Here is a 20,978-nt window from a genome sequence, read left to right as displayed (position 1 = left end):
TGGCACAGCAGGAACACTGTCTGGATAAAGGGGGCCTTGAGAGGCAAGGAAGTCCTCCTCTTCCTGCCTCTGTTCTGCCTCAAGTGCCCTGTCCATTATTCCATGCAGCGTATGCTCCAAGAGGTGGACAAGAGGTATAGTGTCACTGATGCATGCACTGTCACTGCTCACCATCCTTGTGGCCTCCTCAAACGGTGACAGGACAGTGCATGCATCCCTGATCATGCCCCACTGGCGTGGTGAGAAAAAACCAAGCTCTCCTGACCCTGTCCTGGTGCCGTAGTCGCACAGGTACTCATTGATGGCCCTCTGCTGCGTGTGCAGCCGCTGCAGCATGGCCAATGTTGAGTTCCATCTGGTGGGCATGTCACATATAAGGCGGTTCTTGGGCAGGTTCAACTCCTTTTGGAGCTCAGCCAGCCGAGCACAGGCATTAAATGATCGGCGGAAATGCACACAGACTCTCCTGGCCTGTTTCAGGACATCCTGTAAGCCGGGGTACCTGCCCAAGAACCGCTGCACCACCAGGTTAAGGACGTGAGCTACACAGGGCACATGGGTCAGTTGTCCCTGTCGGAGGGCGGAGAGGAGGTTGGTGCCATTGTCGCAAACCACCATTCCTGGCTTAAGCTGGCGTGGCGTCAACCACCTCTCGGCCTGCCCCTGCAGAGCTGACAAAACATCCGCCCCAGTGTGGCTCCTGTCCCCCAAACAAACCAGCGCAAGCACGGCATGGCATCGTTTTGCCTGCGTACTTGCGTAGCCCCTGCAACGCCTACGGAGCACCGCTGGTTCTGAGGACAGAGCACTGGAAGAGGCCGTGGAGGAAGAAGAAGAGGAGGGGGTGGAGGAGAGAGGTGTGTCACAACCAATAGTAGCATTTTGGAGGCGTGGTGGCGGAACAACCTCCAATACTACTGCACCTTGTCCTGCATCCTTCCCAGCAGCCAGAAGAGTGACCCAATGGGCCGTGAAAGACAGGTAACGTCCCTGTCCATGCCTGCTGGACCATGAGTCAGCGGTAATATGCACCTTACCGCTGACCGCCCTGTCCAGCGAGGCAAGGACATTGCCTTCCACATGCCGGTAGAGAGCCGGAATTGCCTTCCGTGAGAAAAAGTGGCGTTTGGGGACCTGCCACTGAGGAACCGCACATTGTACAAACTCACGGAAGGGGGCCGAATCTACCAACTGAAAAGGCAGCAGTTGAAGTGCTAGCAATTTAGCCAAGCTAGCATTCAACCGCTGGGCATGTGGATGGCTGGGAGTAAATTTCTTCCGCCGGTCCAGCAGCTGGGGCAGGGACATTTGTCTGCTATAATCGGACGTGGATGTACCACTAGCAGAGTTCCCGGAAGCACTTGGCTGTGACACACCTAATTCTACACCTTCATTCCTCTCAGAGCAGGTTTCAGAGAGGACTGAAGGTCTAGTGGGGTTGGAGATGCCAGCTGATGAGGAGCAAGGAGAGGTCCGCTTTGTTCTTTGGTGTGGGTCTTTGAGGTATGCTTGCCAACGAGCTGCATGGCAGGTCAACATATGTCTGGTCAAGCATGTGGTGCCCAAGCGGCTGATGTTTTGGCCACGTGAGATACGCTTGAGACATATGTTGCAAATAGCAGCGGTGCGATCTGATGCACTCGTCTCAAAAAAGGCCCACACCAAAGAACTTTTAGAATAACGCGCAGAGGAAGCGCTCTGCGCAGGCGGAGCTCTGCGGTGTGATTCAGTCGGTGTGCTGCCCCTAAGCTGGCCCCCGGAGGGCATCCTGCCTCGTTGGACATGTGCCTCCTCCTCCTCCTCCTCCTCCTCCTCCTCCCTCCTTCCAGCCACGTGGAGTCAGTGCCCTCATCATCCCCTCCCTCTTCATCGCTGTAGCAAACCTGGCAGTATGCTGCAGCTTGTGGAACATTACTGCCAGATTGCTGTCCTTCTTGAGCATCCCCTCTCTCTGTGCTCACGCTACTGCCTTCCTCTAGCTGAGTGTCATCATCAGAGCCCACCAAACACTGGGCATCCTCCTGGAGCATGTACCCAACACTGTGCTCAAAGAGTTCAGGAGACTCCTCAGGAGGACGTGGTGGGTCTAGGGAAGGAGTCACTGATGATGACATTGAGAGGAGGGACGACGATGTGTTGGCAGCTGCTTTTCTACTACCCTGAGACTGGGTGAGAGAGGATGAGGAGGATGAAGAGGGCTTGGTCATCCACTCTACCAAGTCGTTGGCATGTTGCGGTTCAACATGTCCAGCTGCAGAAAAGAAGGACAAGCATGTCCCATGGCCACGTGCTGATGACAATGCACCGCGTCCCCGACCAGCACTGTTGTCTCTAGACACAGAGCCTGCTTGCCCTCTTTTATCGGCTCGCGCCTGTCTGCCTCTCCTTGCTGGCCTTCCAGACATGGTAATGGCCTGAAGGGAGTTGGGTAAAACAGTAGTTGGGTAGTTTATATTGTGCTGGAGGCACACAACACCCACTAACTCCTGCAGATGCCTTTTTTATAGAACAGCAGAGTTAAAGGGGTATATACAGATGTATACTGTGCTGTGCTGGAAGCACACACAACTTCCAATAACTCCAGCAGATGCCAATCGGGCCCAAATACAGAACAGCTATGTAGGTGGATAATAGCGGTATGTACTGGGTACAGAGCAGGCACACAGCACGCACTATCTCCTGAGTGACACTGCTGACTGCAAGCTCTATTGTTAAAGATGGACCACTAGCTATATAGGTGAGGTGAATATCACGGTGTATACTGCGGTCAGGGCACGCAGACAATAACAAGAAAACAGCAGAGTTAAAGGGGTATATACAGCTGTATACTGTGCTGTGCTGGAGGCACACACAACTTCCAATAACTCCAGCAGATGTCAATCGGGCCCAAATAGAGAACAGCTATGTAGGTGGATAATAGCGGTATGTACTGGGTACAGAGCAGGCACACAGCACGCACTATCTCCTGAGTGACACTGCTGACTGCAAGCTCTATTGTTAAAGATGGACCACTAGCTATATAGGTGAGGTGAATATCACGGTGTATACTGCGGTCAGGGCACGCAGACAATAACAAGAAAACAGCAGAGTTAAAGGGGCATATACAGCTGTATACTGTGCTGTGCTGGAGGCACACACAACTTCCAATAACTCCAGCAAATGACAATCGGGCTCAAATAGAGAACAGCTATGTAGGTGTATATAGTGGTATGTACTGGGTACAGAGCACGCAGACAGCACGCACTAACACTACTGACTGCAAGCTCTATTATTAAAGCTAGATCACTAGCTATATAGGTGAGGTGAATATAGTGGTGTATACTGCGGTCAGGGCACAGACAGTAACCACTACACAAGAGCAAAATAGTAAATCAGCCAAAAACGATTGGTGTGTAACTGTGTTGAAGGTACACAGAACACCCACTGCTTCAGATGCTAACAAACACTACACGAGGCCGCCTGAAAGGCAGCTTTATATAGTGTGGGGCGTGCACTACACTGTCTGAGCTATGATTGGCCACAGGCAGGATGCCTGTGACCAACCATTGCTCTTCCCGCTACTGGCGCTGCGATTGGCCAAGCATGCGGGGTCACAGTGCATGCTTGGCCAATCGTGAGACAGCAATGCATTGCGCCATCGCAGTGCATTGTGGGCCACACGAATTTTGCCGCGAACGGCCCAAACGTTCGGAATTCGGCGAACGCACGAACGACCGATGTTCGAGTCGAACATGCGTTCGACTCGAACACGAAGCTCATCCCTATTGGTGAGTATCTACTATAGTTATTCAAATGTACACTCTCCTACAAGACATCTGATATTCAGTAGTATCGCATATTTATGATTATCTACTAAAGCTACCCAGAAGAATACTCTTCTACCATTCATTTTATGGTCAGCAGGGTTTCCTATTAATGACTATATTATAGTTATTCAGATGTGTAGCATTGCACATTGATGACCATCTACTATAGTTACCCAAATGTATTTTGTCCTATTGGATACCTAATTGTCAGCAATATTTCTCATTGATTACCATCTACTATAGTTACCCAGATGTACGTTCTCCTGCCAGACACCTAATTGTCAGCAATATTTCTCATTGATGACCATCTACTATAGTTACCCAGATATATGTTCTCCTACCAGACACTTAATTGTCAGCAATATTTCTTATTGATGACCATCTACTATAGGTACCCAGATTTATGTTCTCCTACCAGACACCTAATTGTTAGCAACATTACTCACTGGTGATGACCATTTACTATAATTACCCAGATGCATTTTCTCCTACCAGACACCTAATTGTCAGCAGGATTTCTCACTGATAGCCATCTACTAGTTAACCAGTTACCCAAATGTACGCTGCTGCCACCGTTGGTTCTGGGCAATGATCGAGACATTACGTCCTACACATAGCAGTACAATGTGGGGGGGGGGGGGGTCACCGCACGCCATTTGCCATTTCTAAGTTACAGGTAACAGTCATGTAAACTGTGCCTGAGTGAGCACTCACTGACTGTGATTGGTACAGCAGCTCCGATCCATTCCTCCAAGCAGATCAACGTTGGGAGGAAGAAACTGGAGTGGAGGAGAAAGTCAGGTCAGTCCAGTGAAGGGGAGGAGCTCATCCTTCATGTGCAGACAGTGTCCCTATGTCATGAAGAGACATTACTGGAAGCACTGTGAGTCCAGACTGAGAGCAGGGAGAGGGAATTAACTGAAGCTAAGAGCAAGTTAATTTTACTGTCCCTGATCCCACTCCCCCCGTCACCATCCATCTGTCCCTGATCCCACTCCCACCATCCCTCTGTCCCTGACCCCCCAATTATCCTTCTGTCACTTATCCCATTCCCCCCCCCCCCACCATCCCTCTGTCCCTGATTTTTTGGAAGTTGTATAATAGAGAGAATTGCGAGATCGTTTGGTGATCTGGGAGAAGATTCATTATTATTGCAGGCTTTCTGTGACCCTCTGTAACGGGGGGTCATAGACAAATGGTAAGCAGTAAATCTTCACATTTTTGGTGGTGGATCAGACACAGCACACATTTATGAAGATCTGTTCACGGATGGACTTTATTTAATTTGTAGTATCACTTCGTTTTCTTGGCAATTTTTGATTTCACATTTTTGAACGGGTGTGGAATTTCTTCATATGGACTTGATATATTGGATATTAATCTATACTATGTGCAAGATCTTATTTATTTTTTTCACGCATTTATTTGTATTGCAACTCACATTATACTTATGTTATTTGTTATGATTATTATTTTGATGACATCATTTTTGGGGGAATTTTTCACATAATTCCACTATTTTGTGATACGGAATTCTTTCTTTTTTTGGTTTGTTTTTCACTGTAAGATATGTTGCACAGTAGAGTTGCAGCTTCCCATAGATCCTCATAGAAGATCTATTTGTTCTGACATTTCTCCGCACTTCGGTGCGGTTTTTCCGCAGCGCAGTTTCTTTCCCCTTTTTTTTATTCATCTACTATAGTCACCCAGATGTATGTTCTCCTACCGGACACCTACAGTAATTGTCAGTGATATTTCTCACTGATGACCATCTAGTATAGTTACCCAGATGTATGTTCTCCTACCAGACACCTAATTGTCAGCAATATTTCTCACTGATGAACATCTAGTATAGTTACCCAGATGTATGTACTCCTACCAGACACCTAATTGTCAGCGATATTTCTCACTGATGAACATCTAGTATAGTTATGCAGATATATGTTCTCCTACTAGACACCTAATTGTTAACATTTCTTACTGATGACCATCTACTATGGTTACCCAGGTGTATGTTCTCCTACCAGACACCTAATTGTCATCTCTATTTCTCATTGATGACTATCTACTATGGTTACCCAGATATGTATTCTCCTACCAGACACCTAATTGTCAGCGATATTTCTTACTAATGACCATCTACTATAGTTACCCAGATATATGCTGTCCTACCAGACACTTAAATGCCAGCAATATTTCTCAATACTGACCATCTACTATAGTTACCCAGATATATACCCTTCTCCCATACATCTTATGGTCAGCAGTGTCCTAATAATGACCATCTACTATATTTACTCAAGAATCTACACTCTCCCAGCATACATCTTATTCTCAGCAGTGTTCCTCACTGATAATCCTCTACTAGAGTTCCATAGATGTATCCCCCCCTGCCATATATCCTAATGTCAGCAGTGTTCCTCACTGATGACCATCTTCTAGAGTTCCTCCAATGTATACCCCCCTACCAAACATCCTAATGTCAGCAGTGTTCCTCACTGATGACTATCTAATAGAGTTCCCCTTTGTTTCTCACTGATGACCATCTCCTAGAGTTCCCCAGATGTATACCCCTCTGCCATACATTCTAATTGCAGCAGAGTTGCTTACTGATGACCATTTCCTAGAATTCCTCAGTGTTCCTCACTGATTACCATCTCCTAGAGTTCACCAGTGTTCCTCACTGATGACCATCTCCTAGTGTTTCCCAGTGTTCCTCACTAATAACCATCTCCTAGAGTTACTCATATGTATACCCCTCTGCCACACATCCTAATGACAGCAGTGTTCCTCACTGATGACCATCTCCTAGAGTTCCCCAGATTTATACACCCCTGCCAGTCATTTTAATATGAGTAGTATTCCTTACTGATGCCCATCTCATAGAGTCCCCCTGTGTCCCTCACTGATGACCATCTCCTAGAGTTCCCCAGGTGTATACCCCTCTGCCATACATCCTAATGGCAGCAGTGTTCCTAACTAATGACCATCTCCTAAAATTCCCCAAGTGTATACCCCTCTGCCATACATCCTAATGGCAGAATTTCGCCTCACTGGTGACCATCTCCTAGAGTTCCCCAGGTGTATACCCCTCTGCCATACATACTAATGACATCCTAGAGTTTCCCAGTGTTCTTCACTGATGACCATATCCTAGAGTTCCCCAGTGTTCTTCACTGATGACCATATCCTAGAGTTCCCCAGTGTTCTTCACTGATGACCATATCCTAGAGTTCCCCAGTGTTCCTCACTGATGACCATATCCTAGAGTTTCCCCCAGTGTTCTTCACTGATGACCATATCCTAGAGTTCCCCAGTGTTCTTCACTGATGACCATATCCTAGAGTTCCCCAGTGTTCTTCACTGATGACCATATCCTAGAGTTCCCCAGTGTTCTTCACTGATGACCATATCCTAGAGTTCCCCAGTGTTCCTCACTGATGACCATATCCTAGAGTTCCCCAATGTTCTTCACTGATGACCATATCCTAGAGTTCCCCAGTGTTCTTCACTGATGACCATATCCTAGAGTTCCCCAGTGTTCCTCACTGATGACCATATCCTAGAGTTCCCCAGTGTTCTTCACTGATGACCATATCCTAGAGTTCCCCAGTGTTCCTCACTGATGACCATATCCTAGAGTTCCCCCCAGTGTTCTTCACTGATGACCATATCCTAGAGTTCCCCAGTGTTCTTCACTGATGACCATATCCTAGAGTTCCCCAGTGTTCCTCACTGATGACCATATCCTAGAGTTCCCCAGTGTTCTTCACTGATGACCATATCCTAGAGTTCCCCAGTGTTCCTCACTGATGACCATATCCTAGAGTTCCCCAGTGTTCCTCACTGATGACCATATCCTAGAGTTCCCCAGTGTTCCTCACTGATGACCATATCCTAGAGTTCCCCCCAGTGTTCTTCACTGATGACCATATCCTAGAGTTCCCCAGTGTTCTTCACTGATGACCATATCCTAGAGTTCCCCAGTGTTCTTCACTGATGACCATATCCTAGAGTTCCCCAGTGTTCCTCACTGATGACCATATCCTAGAGTTCCCCAGTGTTCTTCACTGATGACCATATCCTAGAGTTCCCCAATGTTCTTCACTGATGACCATATCCTAGAGTTCCCCAGTGTTCCTCACTGATGACCATATCCTAGAGTTCCCCAGTGTTCCTCACTGATGACCATCTCCATTTCCTAAAGTTCCCTAGATTCATACCTCCTGACAGTCATTTTAATACGAGCAGTGTTCCTCACTGGTGTCCATCCCCTATAGTTCCCCTTTGTTCCTCTCTGATGACCATCTCCTAGAGTCCCCCTTTGTTCCTCGCCGATGACTATCTCCTAGAGTTCCCCAGATGTATATGAAAAAAAAAAAAGAAAGAAATCAAACACTCCTCTGTCAATGTGTTGCTTAGTGCAGTGCCGCTGTACGATGGGGTGCAGTTCCATCAGCCGCCAGCGGGGGCGCTTGGTGCTCAGTTTTGGCGCAGGCAGTACATTAAAGTTCCAACCTGTGTACAGGAAAACGGGTCTCTCCTCTGTGCTATCTCTCCTCTCTCTCCCCATCTCTCCTCTCTCTCCCCATCTCTCCTCTCTCTCCCCGTCTCTCTTCTCTGTCTCTCGTTCTCCTGGTGTCGGCGTGCTGGGAAGCGGACGGAACGGCATCCAAAGGAGGCAGAGAATCCCCGCTCGAGCGAGCTGTGCAGAGAAATCCCCGGAGCAGGCTCGCTAGCCGGGGCGACTATTGGGGATGGAGAGGATTATGGGACCGGCGGCGAGGGCTAAGCCCTGATTCTATCCATGGATTGGATGTGTGTGGGGTACATGCTGCAAGAACGGATCAGCCGACGCTGCGAGAAGACCCGGTAATACTTCTGTGATCATACCATCCGGGGGGCTCATCATCCCTTATTATGGGGGGGGGGAAGCAACCCACCCACCCCCCCAACTTTCAGGAGTGTGGGGGCATTGCTGCATGTCCTACAACTGATATTGGAAGACATCTGTGTAGGGATCATGGAAAGAGCATCATCTCCTATAGAATCAAGGCTCTCCCTCTCTCTCCATATATATATATATATATACGCCTCTAGAAATCATATGTAGCATAGCTTTCAATGACAAATGGTCTTAGGTCTGGCAGTGCAGGGGTTAAAGGCATGCAGTAATGGGAATCAGGCAAAGAGCACCATGTACTATGGAGTCAAGGGGCTTCTCTACTCTTCTCTCTCTCTCTCTAGATATGCTTATAGCAATCATAGGTGGCGTAGCTTTCAATGACTAATGGTCTTAGGACTGGTGGAGAAGGGGTTAAATGACATGCAGTGTCCGTCTGTATTAGGGATAATGCGATGAGCACTATCTACTACTCCAGACAAGGGTCTTCTGTACCCACCTCTATATACTGGATAAATCATAGGTGGCATAGCGGTCAGAACATGTGGCTTTTAGGGCTGGCAATGCAAGGGGTTAAAGACAGGCAGTGTAATAGGGCCATTCAAAGAGCACCATGGACTATGTTTCTTTTTTTGTACCCCCCATTCAAAGAGCACCATGGACTATGTTTTTTTGTACCCCCATTCAAAGAGCACCATGGACTATGTTTTTTTGTACCCCCATTCAAAGAGCACCATGGACTATGTTTTTTTTTGTACCCCCATTCAAAGAGCACCATGGAATATGTATTTTTTTGTACCCCCATTCAAAAAGCACCATGGACTATGTTTTTTGTGTACCCCCATTCAAAGAACACTATGGACTATGTTTTTTTTTGTACCCCCATTCAAAGAGCACCATAGACTATGTTTTTTTGTACACCCATTCAAAGAGCACCATGGACTATTTTTTTTTTTGTACCCCCCCCCCCCCCCCCCCCATCACCCTCTCTCTTTCTACATATATGTAAAATAAGGCATATCTTTCAATGCATAATGTTTGGAGGACTGTCAGTGTAAGGGTTAAAGGCATGCAGTGTTAGTCGTCATATACTTGTCAGTAATGGGGTTCGTGCCAAGAGCACCATGTTCTATAGAGCCTTGAGTATCTCTAGGGATATTTGTATACAAAAGTCGTATGTGTCAAAGTGAAATGGTGTTAGGACTGGCATTGCAGGGGTTAAAGGCACCCAGCGTCTGTCAGTAATGGGAATCATGCAAAAAAGCATGATGTACTAGAAGGTGAAGGGTCTTCTGTACCCCCCCCCCCCCCATACACACACACACACACACACATCAACTCTCTCTCTATAATTATATACACATATGTCAGATGTAACATATCTGTAAATGCATATTGTTCATAGGACTGGTGGTACAAGGGTTAAAGGCACGCAGTGTCAGTCTTCATATACTTGTCAGTAATAGAGATCATGCCAGAAGCACCATGTTCTAAAGAGTGAAGGTTCTTTTGTACCTCTATAGATCTATGCAGAGTGGCATATCTTTCAATCCAATGTGTTCTTAGCGCTGGCAGTGGAGGGGTTAATTGACATCCGTCAGCGTCTGTCTCCATATTTTGGTGAGCATTAGGGATCATGCAAAGAGCATAATGTAATGCAGGGTGAAGGTTCTTGTGCATCTATATATATCTCTCCTATCTTTAAATGCATAGACGCTCCTGGGACTGGCAAGGGTTAATACCAGAACTGTTATGATAAGCTTTGTGTTTTATTTCAAACGTTATTTTTTTTTGTTTTTATTTTTATTTATTTTTTTGGAACCAGATGACATGATTGCTATTTAGGATTTCCTTTAGCACATGCACATAGCTTAGATGGACCTACTGGCCCAATTTTTTTGGCAGGAGAATGTTGCTTTTAGAATTTGCCTTTTCGGACGTTTGAGGCTTTCTGATGCACCCCCCCCCCCCCCTAAAAAATAAAATAAAAAAAATAATAAAATGAGAAAACAGCGACATGACTTCACCCCATCCAGTCTTTGCAAGCAGTTTGTTTCAATTTTGCATGGCTCCCTATTGCACTGCTGAGGCTTCTAGCTGCATGCAAAGACTAGGCTTTTGGATAGAGGGAGGGTTGGGGAGGATTACTCAGACTTTTAAAAATATCTCTCCCCCTCTAGAAAAAAAAAAAAAAAAAAAAAAAAGGTTCATCAGCAGCTTCCTATTTTAGAGCGAATTTAAGAATATACATATTTAGCATCTTTGCTTCACTCCCCCTGGATGGACGTATTTGGAAATGCGCCGTATTGTTTATTGCAGTGAATGGGTCCTATTTGAAAGGCATGTCAGAAATCAGGCACGGTGAAGGAGATGTGTTGATATCAAAACTAATTATCTCTTTTTTTTTTTTCTTTTTTTTTACTGATTTTTATGCTTCGTAAAAAAGCACTGCATGGAAAAAAAAAAAAAGCTATTTTTCGTGAAAATCCCCAGCCACAGATGTGTTTTTAGAAGCAGCACTGAGCTTTGTTTGAATGATATTTCGCTGTATGCATTCAAATCCTGACCGTAATGACCAGACTATCATTTCAATCAAATCTTCAGTGTCAATTAGATGCTCTTCTAATGCTATAGATTCCATATTAAACAACAGGAAAGCAGACATAAACAAAATGAATAAAATAACAAAGGGATCGTGCAGATTTCTACATGTGATATGGCTTAAATGTCATTTTCTGTGCATCTGTGTCCTTAGAAATGCCTTGCTTATACATTATTCATTTTTTAGACATCCAGCAACAGTTATCCCGACTGTTTAAAAAAATATGATTGCAGCACGCTCATTATTTCTATGAGCCTGTATCTAAATCCATGCAGCCAGTCATTTTATTAAATACTTCATGCGCTCCTATGCTTGAAACCCCATTGTTAAAGTCAAGACGTAGAAATTAAACTGGGGCATCGTGTCTGTGCTAGATTGTACACTGTAAATAAAATCGCTGGAAGAAGTGTCCAAAGAGGTGAACTTTTCATAAATTTTTAAAAAGGTAGATGCCGTCCGTAATAGGTCCTTAAAATTCATTGGCATTATCTCTTCTCTGTCTGTAGAGGATGACTTAAATCTAACATATTTCTTACAGCTGAACTCTAGCAACCCCCTGTCATCTAGATTACATTCTTAAGTTTCATTTTTAATGCCCTTTACATGCTCATTATTTGGATCCCTCTGAAGCTGTGCGTCTTCCTTGCTAAATGCTAAGATCGATAAACAATAAAAAACTAAAAAAAAAAAAAAAAAAAAAAAAAAAAAAGCATGGCAGATGCGTGCTTTTATTCTCTTTATCTTGGTGTGCTTGGTGATGTCAGACCTCGTTGTTTGTTAGCATGAGCTCACATGCAGCATCTTAGAGTGAGACTTCTAGGTGATTAGAGGTCCAGTGCTGGTAATTGCATTTTGAAGCACACATTGTACATGTGATGATATAATAAAGGCCATCCATCAACTTTGCCAGGGTGCAGTGTCATGTCCATAAAACAACAGTGAGGCATCCTTTGAAGCAGTTTATTTGGCAGTTTATCTTTCATGGAGCAGTCCTGGATAGCTCCTCTAGTAATTCGAGTAAGTGGGATGCTGTATTTATGGAGCTGTGTAGTGGTGTTTTATTGGTGGGCCCAGAGAAATATGAAGGTTGGATGGAGGTTCTAATATACTTTCATTGGAGTCGACTGTGAGTTTCCACTTAAAGAGGAGCTCCAGTCTCCTTTCCCAAAAAATAGAAGACAGCAGCTAAAAACACTGTAGCTGCTGACTTTTAATATAAGGACTCTTTTCTGTCCAGGGATCCAGTGCTGTCCTTACCCGAGCCGATTCTTCAATCAGGTTCAGGGGCCGGCATCTTAACTAAGGTGGCCTTGTGGCTTCACAGCTGGTTTCCCACTGTGCATGTGCAAGCTGCGCTGTGCTTCCTGAATTGTCTCGCAGTCTTCTGGGACCTGTGAAATGTCCCAGGAGGCTGCGGGGAAGGAGAGGGATGGAACTTCTTACCGGAAGATGTAGCAGGTACCTGCTAAAACCAGATACCTGCTCCCCACCCTCCAAAAAAATAATGGCAATCATTAAAGAGGGGGAGGGGGGGGGGAGGATGCAAAGAAACAGAACTTCCCCTTCAAATGTAAACTGTCTGATTACAGGTGTATCAGCTCTGTAAGTAGTTACAGAAAAAATATATTTGTGAAGTCTGAAATCACATATAGCATATACCAAGCAGAAAAGGCCTTGAATCTCTTGTGCTGTAATAGATATGGCTGGAAAGAGCAGGGTAAAAAGATATTAAGAAGCCCGTACTGGAAAATGTTATGGGGTACTCCTGTTTCTTCCCACACTCCAAAGGCATGCTGGTAGGTTGAATGGCTTCTTGCCTTAGTATGTGTATGAATGTGATTTAGGGAAATTGTGTAAGCTCCTTGAGGGCAAAGACTGATGTGAATGTATCTTATATATGCAAATTGGCAGCAGTATATAAGTACCTGAAATAAATAAATTATGCTGTTTTTCTAGATGGTGAATACTTGGCAGCACTCATTGATACTTGGGTTTTCCACACTTAAATTGGTAAAGTCAAAAGGTTTGTTATCTTAATGTATTCTGTCCAGTAATATAAAAAGCCTTCTGTGTGCAGCAGCCCCCCTAATACTTACCTGAGCCCCATCTCTATCCAGCAATGTCCTTCCCTCAGCTGTCCGGGAGTCTCCTTCCTGCTTGGCAGAGACACAGCAGCAGTGCCATTGGCTCTCACTGCTGTCAATCAATCTCAGCCAATCAGAAGAGAGAGGGGGCAGGGCTGGGCCTCAGCTCCGTGTCTAAATGGATACACAGAGCTGCAGCTCGGCTTGGGTGCCCCCATAGCAAGCTGCTTGCTGAGGGAGCACTCAACAGAAGGTAAGGGCCAGGAAGGAGCTCCAGCCAGGGACCCGAGAAGAGGAGGATATTGGCTTCTCTGTGCAAAACTAACTGCACACAGTAGATAAGTATAACATGTTTGTTATTTTGATCGAAAATCAAAAACATTTTTTTGATTTAAAAACGGGACTTTACTATCACTTTTAAATCCTTTAAGAATTGCATTCACAATGGAGAACAGTTCTTTTTCTATTGGACACATGGATACTTTATATTTATAGTTATTTATTATGTTGTGGGTACAGGGGTCATTAAATGACAGATACTTACATCTGTGATTGTGAGATAAAAATCCACGCAGGCTTGCAGGTTAGTATAATACTGATGGGGCAGGTTAAATGGTTCAAAATATGCATTTTTGGCATAAAACAAAATGTCAGTCCAACCCTTATTTTCGTAGCTTTAAGGCAGGGGTCTCAAACTTGCGGCCCTCCAGCTGTTGCAAAACTGCAAGTCCCGTCAGGCTTTTGCCTGTGGGAGTCATGCTTGTAACTGTCAGCCTTTCAATGCCTCATAGGACTTGTAGTTTTGCAACAGCTGGAGGGCCGCCAGTTCGAGACCCCTGGTTTAAGGGCTCCTTCATACCAGGTGCAGTGGGATTTTGTTAGGGTGCTTTTACCAGCACGGTCGAGCACAAGACAAGGCAAAAAAAAACTTGTTTTATTATGGTGTCAGTTCACATGACTGTTGCAGTGGTGTACATTGGAAAATAGCACTGCATGCAGGATTTTTATGTATTTTATTTTTTTAGAGATTTTATTTTTGTGGCTTGGAACGCAAACTACTGTATAACAATTTCACTGAGTTAATAAAAATTACATTTGAATAAAATTCAGACAAAGAAAAGTAAACAATGTGGGGCACCAGCATCAGCGCATCATCACTTTTTTTTCCAGTGCACAGCAATGGACATATGATAAGCATGGCTGTTTGGCGTGTGCATGCCATTCTCTTCAAATAGAAAGCTCATTCATTTCTTGTATGTTGTGTTAGATACTGTAGCTCCTGATTACAAACTATATTATGGCCAATTGGTAGCCCTTTTCCCCTACTCTCCCACCCCCAGACATTGATTCTTCTAGTCCCAGGCTTGCTCTGTAAAATGTCCTTGGTGAATACTGTGGTATAATAGAGAATGAGGCGAGATTACATAAACTACAGCTTAAGAATCTCTATGGCACCCCAAGCTACTTAGCTAAACAGAATAACAATAGATTGCTTAAGGCAAAAAACGTTCTATCATTTACCATCTTCAGGTACAGAAACGGGAACTCTGTATTCATTAGCAGATACTAGTAACCTGTATGCCTTTAGCTATTGATTATTTTGTGATGAAAAGCTCATCTGGAACAAGAAAATCAGTTCTAATTTGATTCTTATTAAATTCTAGCCAGATTTTGCATGCAGTAATGCCTGTTCTAGGTGGTAATAAGGCCTATTCTTGATGGCAATAAGCATCAGTATTGAGTTGGAATTGTCATGCTGGAGACAGGACTGTGCCTCAGCTGTCAAGCTATAGCTAGCATTAGTAAACATCCATCCTGTAGCACTATCACCATATTAGGCTTTTCCATACTGTTACCAGTCTTGCTAGCTCTTTATATATAGTGTTTTTTAACAATCCGCCATATTGTGTCAGCCTGTATTCTCATTATACCAGTGTTTGCTGTCATCATTTCAGCCCACATTCTATTTTATTTTAAACTTTGCATGCAATCCATCCTCTGCCTTCCAGTTGCCTCTTCATATCCCACTGAAGGGCCCATGAGGTCTGCAATTAAAAGTATGAATGGAACTCTCTGCAGAAGCTGGCCAACATCTATTCTTCAGTGATAACCCAAAACCCTCCACAACTCAGTTGGGATTGTACAGTTAGCATGTTTTATAATTTAGTGGAGTAACAGAAGGTTTGTTGGTGTTTTTGGCAATACAAGATTGTACAATGTTGGTGTCAGTAATGTCATTGCTGTAATGGAGCAGTATAATGACTCAAACTTGAAGGCTCAATATGTATCTCCATTTAGAAGAACTGGACTGATACTATTTTTTCCTTGTTATGCCAAAAACACAAAGACCGTTTGTGGTCTAATATGTTTATTAAACACATGCCGACCGGGCCATAGCCAAAAGACGGCTACAGTGTGGTCGGCTTATTCTGGGTGGACGTCTGCAGGACGTCCTCCCAGAATCTTGCTCCCGCGCGCACCCAGGAACATCCATTACCGGACCCGGCGCATCACAGATCGGTCGTTTACCATGTAATCGCTCTGTCAAATTATGGAGCGATCACTTGTAAACAAACCGGCGTCACGTCATGATGCCAGTTCCTCCCTCCCCTCTCTGCACCTATCGGTACAATGAGAGGGGGAGAGATGGCAGCAGCACTGTGGGCTGGATGTGAAGTGCCCACAGCGCTGCCCAGTGCAAATAATCTGCAGTACTCTGCCCATACTGTGCAATACTCTGCCAATACTCTGCAACACTGTGCAATACTCTGCAACACTGTGTCAATACTCTGCCAATACTCTGTAACACTGCAATACTCTGCCAATACTTGCCAATACTCTGCAACACTGCAATACTCTGCAATACTCGGCCAATACTCGGCCAATACTCGGCCAATACTTGTCAATACTCTGCAATACATTTTAAAAGAAACAAAGATATTTTTATTTTTATTTTTTTTACAGAATTTTCCGTATTTATTGATTAATAGTGCAAAAAATAAAAAAAAAAACAGCGGTGATTAAATACCACCAAAAGAAAGGTCTATTTGTGTGAAAAAAAGGACACAAATTTAAATCTGGGTACAGTGTTGCATGACTGAGTAATTGTCAATCAAAGTGTGAGAGCACCAAAAGCTGAAAATTGGTCTGGTTAGGAAGGGGGTTTAAGTGCCCAGTGGTCAAGTGGCTAAGTAATGTTGAGCAAGAACATTGAGTAGGGTTGAGCAAAAATATTGTGTAAATCTCTGTATGCCACTGGAAGATGCTTACAGTTATGTATATGTTGCCACTTACAGACAAATATGATACCTCCTTTACATTCCAAAGATTTTGAAAGAAAGTCTGATTTGCTTTTCTAAATCAAAAGTACAGATTCAAACTATGGGCCCATTTGTTTCCTAAATTCATCATAAATGAATTGTATTCAGTTTTACGACTTTCCTTTTGTGTAAATGTTGATGTCCTCCACCCTTGTTGGTTTACAAAACTGTTCTGCTGAAAGGTTTGTTGTGTGCCAGTGCAATCATTTTATTCCCTTTTATTAGACATTTAAAAACAATATGACACTCATAAAATGTCCTTGTTTATTTTTATGAAAATAAAAACAGGTTCAAAGTTTGAATTGACCTCCTTTCAAAGAGCGTTGTTTAATATAACCTTTAAAAAGTAGCAAATAATAAGTGATAGTGACGAATTTATAAATACTCATTGGCAAAGTTTGCTAGGAATTAAAGTGGGAATAAACTCCCATGCATGATTTTTACCTATAGGTAATCCTATAATAAGGCTTACCTATAGGTACTGTAAATATCTCCTAAACATTTAGGAGATATTTACTTTAGATGCAGCTGGTGACTTCACAGGCGCATGTGCTCTGAAGGAATGGCATATCCATGCCATTCCTTCAGAGTCCTGTGCCATAAAAGACGGTGGTGGCATGTATGACAGTGACATCACTCCAGCCACTCACACAACTGTAGTGGGTGTGAACCCGGAAGGAAGTCCTGGTGAAGATGGAAGCTCCTTCAGCGGTGACAGTGTCCGCTGGAGGGCTTCATTCTAAGGTAAGTTTCACATAATATGCTAGCATGCAATGCATATTAGCACATTATTGTATTGCCTTATAGGTTTAAAAAACAAAAATCCAGCGGTTTACCACTGCTTTAACATACTGGTTTAAATGGTTGTAAACCCTTACCTAGTGAAGTGACTATCCTCAGGTGATACACAGAAATGAAACACATACTCCATAAGTTGTACTTGTTTATCTGCTGTCCTCTCTTCTCTACAGCTGTTCAAAGTGCAGCATATGTACTGCTTGTTTGAGCTTTCATAAAGCAGGGGCAGAGCTTAAGCAGAGCTGAAGTTACACTCTGCAGAGCTCAGTGAGAGCTAATTGGAGGGAAGGGACACATCCCCCTTCACACAGCATACAGGAACAGAGCTGAGGCTATCAATCACAGGATGTGTGCTGGAGGTCCCTCCCCTGTCACCTTTTTTCTTGTGTCAGAAAAACATGTCATAACTGACTCATAGTGATAGCAGAGGTAGCATAGAGAAATCACACACAAAGCTTTGAATAGAGACACAGTATAGAATGATGTTCTTTGTTCAGATTTCATGTCGGAGGTTTACAACCACTTTAAGCAAATTTTTCAGCTGGTAATTTGTTGGATCCATTATTTTTTTTATTTTTTTTATATATTCACCACTTATAAACAGGACAGCACTTATTTTACAAGTAAATATTTGTTACATGCCAAAGGACACTGAAAGCACTCTATGTTAGTCAATGTTAGGCAGTACCTGCTTTGAGGCAGAGGTTTGAGTGGGCCATCCAATAAAGACTGGATTATTGCAGTGATGTATTATCTTTATGTGTATAATTTAGGCTTACATTATTGGGGCTCATTTATCAATAATACTAACTACATGCATGATTAATAAAACAGGATTGTTTTCTAGAACATGATAGAGTTTAATTTTATTTGCTAGGACTTGAAATGTTCTTTATTTAATACTGACATCAAACATTTACTTGTGGAAGTGTCCATATTAAATTGCTTTGGATGGGAGGTTCTTTGGCCATCATACTAGGAGTTTGACAGATGTTTTTTTTTTTTTCATCACATGATGGGTTAGACAAACTCCATTGTTGTTTTCATGTGTTTGCTTGCGTGACGTCACCATATGCCCGGTAACATGATTGTTTTTTCCTAACTGACTGGTTCTTGCTGTGTTAATCCCACTTCTTACTGAATAAGAGGATTAGCTCCCCATTGAGTCTGTCTTGTGCATTGCCTAATGATTGGTCTATTTTCACACTTCTGAGTTTGTAATTGGATAACTACTTAGAGATATGGGTATTTATATGTGAAAGTCTGTGGGATAAGTTAATATATCTCTGGTTTGAGAAAGAGCCCTACTGGACCCAAAACACTTCAAGATTAAATAAAACACATTGATTTTTGGTCCTTTGTGTCTGACACAGTAGAAATGCTCTAGCAGTAATAGAGGGTCTGGATCTGAGCATGAGGCATGTGACTTTTCGAAGGTGCGTTGTCATGCGGGTTACATCGGTTTACTTCCTAAGCATAATGGATAGTTTCTACTCCATTAGTAACTTATCCCCATTGAGTTCTGTAGATCACAGGTTTTATGCCAAAAAAGCAAACTCTTACAAAAAACGAATTACAGCTTTATATATATATATATATATATATATATATATATATATATATATATATATATATAGAGAGAGAGAGAGAGAGAGAGAGAGAGAGAGAGAGAGAGAGAGATGTGTGTGTATATATATGTATGTATATATATATATAAAATTGTTCTAACTATAATAGAAAAAAAAGATACAAATTATGCAGAAACCCATTATGCCATGCCTTCAGAACTATTATTATGGGTTTTTGTATTTATTCTGTAATTGGTATGGCAGTCTTGTAGTGATTGGCGTCTTTTTTCAACTAGACAATAGTGACCCCATATTATTAAATGAATGCCCTTACTGATTGTACAAAATATAAAATTGCTGAGAGGATCACTTGAAGCTAGGTTGATTCTACTTTCTGGGTTTTGGGAAAATATTTATTGAGAAGAAAGCCGTAAAAGATTATTACAGCTGTGGTTGATAAACTTAAATATACACTCTGCCAAAGAGAGTTTTTAACAGGCTATTGAAAGGGATTAGCAGAAAACTGCTTATGGCATTTGAATCTACTGGTACCTTCACGTAGCTTTTATTTTTTATTTTTAGAGAATCCACTACAACCTATAATGTTCTAATTACAAATACTGACTTCAACTTGGAGGTCATCTCCTTGCCCTAACTATCACACCTCTCGTGCCGCACCAGGACCAGGAATGAGAAGGAAATGGGGCAGATGCCATCTTCTTGAAGTTGACAATTGCATATTAGAATACTTCAGGATTTAGTGCTCCTAGGACTGTCTGGAAGTTGGTTGCTATATGCAGGCAGCTTGACATGTCTTCTATATAATTAAACGTTTAGGTATTCTACCTTGGCAATGGCTACAAGTACATTTGAAGCTCGCTAAAACATATTTGTCCTTGTCTGGAATCTTTGCTGGCTAATTCTAGCCTTGTTCTAGGCAGCATTATGTTTTTTGTGCTTGTATTAATTTTTAGAAAGTCTCTAGTCATAGTTGCATTACATTTTTCACATTGCTGGAAAATGCTTTTAATTTAAATATATTATATTTTTGGCAAAATAGCAGTCAAGTCAAGTTGGTGCTTGGTGCTTTTTGGAGAACCAGCAAGCTATACCAGATATCACCTTGTGTGTTCCCAGAATTAGGGCTGGTTCACACAGCGGGCGATGCGAGGCGACACGACTTGCCTCGCCTCGCTCCCGCAAGTCGCCCCCGTACTGTACAATGGAACCGTTCTGAGAGGAGCGACTCGAGTCGCTCCGACTCAGAAAAAAGGTTCCTGTACTACTTCTGGGCGACTTCGGGGGCGACTTGCATTGACTTCTATACAGAAGTCCTCTGCAAGTCGCCGCTGAGGTCGCCGCAGGTCGCGGCGAGGCAAGTCGGAGACGCCTCGCCGCGCCTGCAGTGTGAACCGGCCCTTAGAGGTCAGTTCAGAGGAGATGTCAGCAATGTTTTACTTTTGTGCTTATAAAATGTAGCATTAGCAGGAATGTATTACTATATAGCATTGTTTCTGTATCATTTGTTGGCCTATGAAAATTATACATAGTAACATTATTAACTAAAACTGAGTGAGAAAATAAACAAACAACAGGAAAAAGTGGATGACATCAAGTGGAATTTATGGTTCATATGAGATAGCATTTGTAACTATAAATAATGCATTATAGAACAAGTCTAGACAACAATCAATTAGTGAACTGCTATCCAAAAACATTGCTACTCTTCTAAACTGAGCATGTCAATGCAGTTCGTGTTAGCAATACTGCCAGAGCTGAAACGCTTTTTTTGGCACCATGATGTCAACACTGAGACCTCAGAGTAAAAAAGAGGTATCCTTTGGTCCTGATGGCTCCAGTACCTCATGAAGCAAATATGAATTTAAAAGAGTTGTTT

The 20,978-nt window shown here is 43.1% G+C and overlaps 1 protein-coding gene across 4 annotated transcripts in view; it reads left to right on the top strand.

The window, feature by feature from the left end:
• Positions 1–20,978, top strand: part of NLGN1 (neuroligin 1) — a 965,616-nt gene that overhangs the window by 274,892 nt on the left and 669,746 nt on the right. For 3 of the 4 annotated variants that reach the window (XM_077487959.1, XM_077487958.1, XM_077487956.1), the window contains exon 1: positions 8,331–8,678. The exons of the other annotated variant lie outside the window; for it this stretch is intronic. The gene's annotated coding sequence lies outside the window, so the exon portion shown is untranslated. Of the gene's footprint in view, positions 1–8,330; positions 8,679–20,978 lie in introns of those variants that run through there. 4 annotated transcript variants of the gene reach the window in all.

This window comes from Lithobates pipiens, unplaced genomic scaffold, assembly GCF_037356315.1.
Source record: "Lithobates pipiens isolate NorthernLeopardFrog02 unplaced genomic scaffold, aLitPip1_a1.2 Scaffold_18, whole genome shotgun sequence".
NCBI classification, from domain to species: Eukaryota; Metazoa; Chordata; class Amphibia; order Anura; family Ranidae; genus Lithobates; species Lithobates pipiens.
This window is presented reverse-complemented; position numbering and strand designations above follow the sequence as displayed.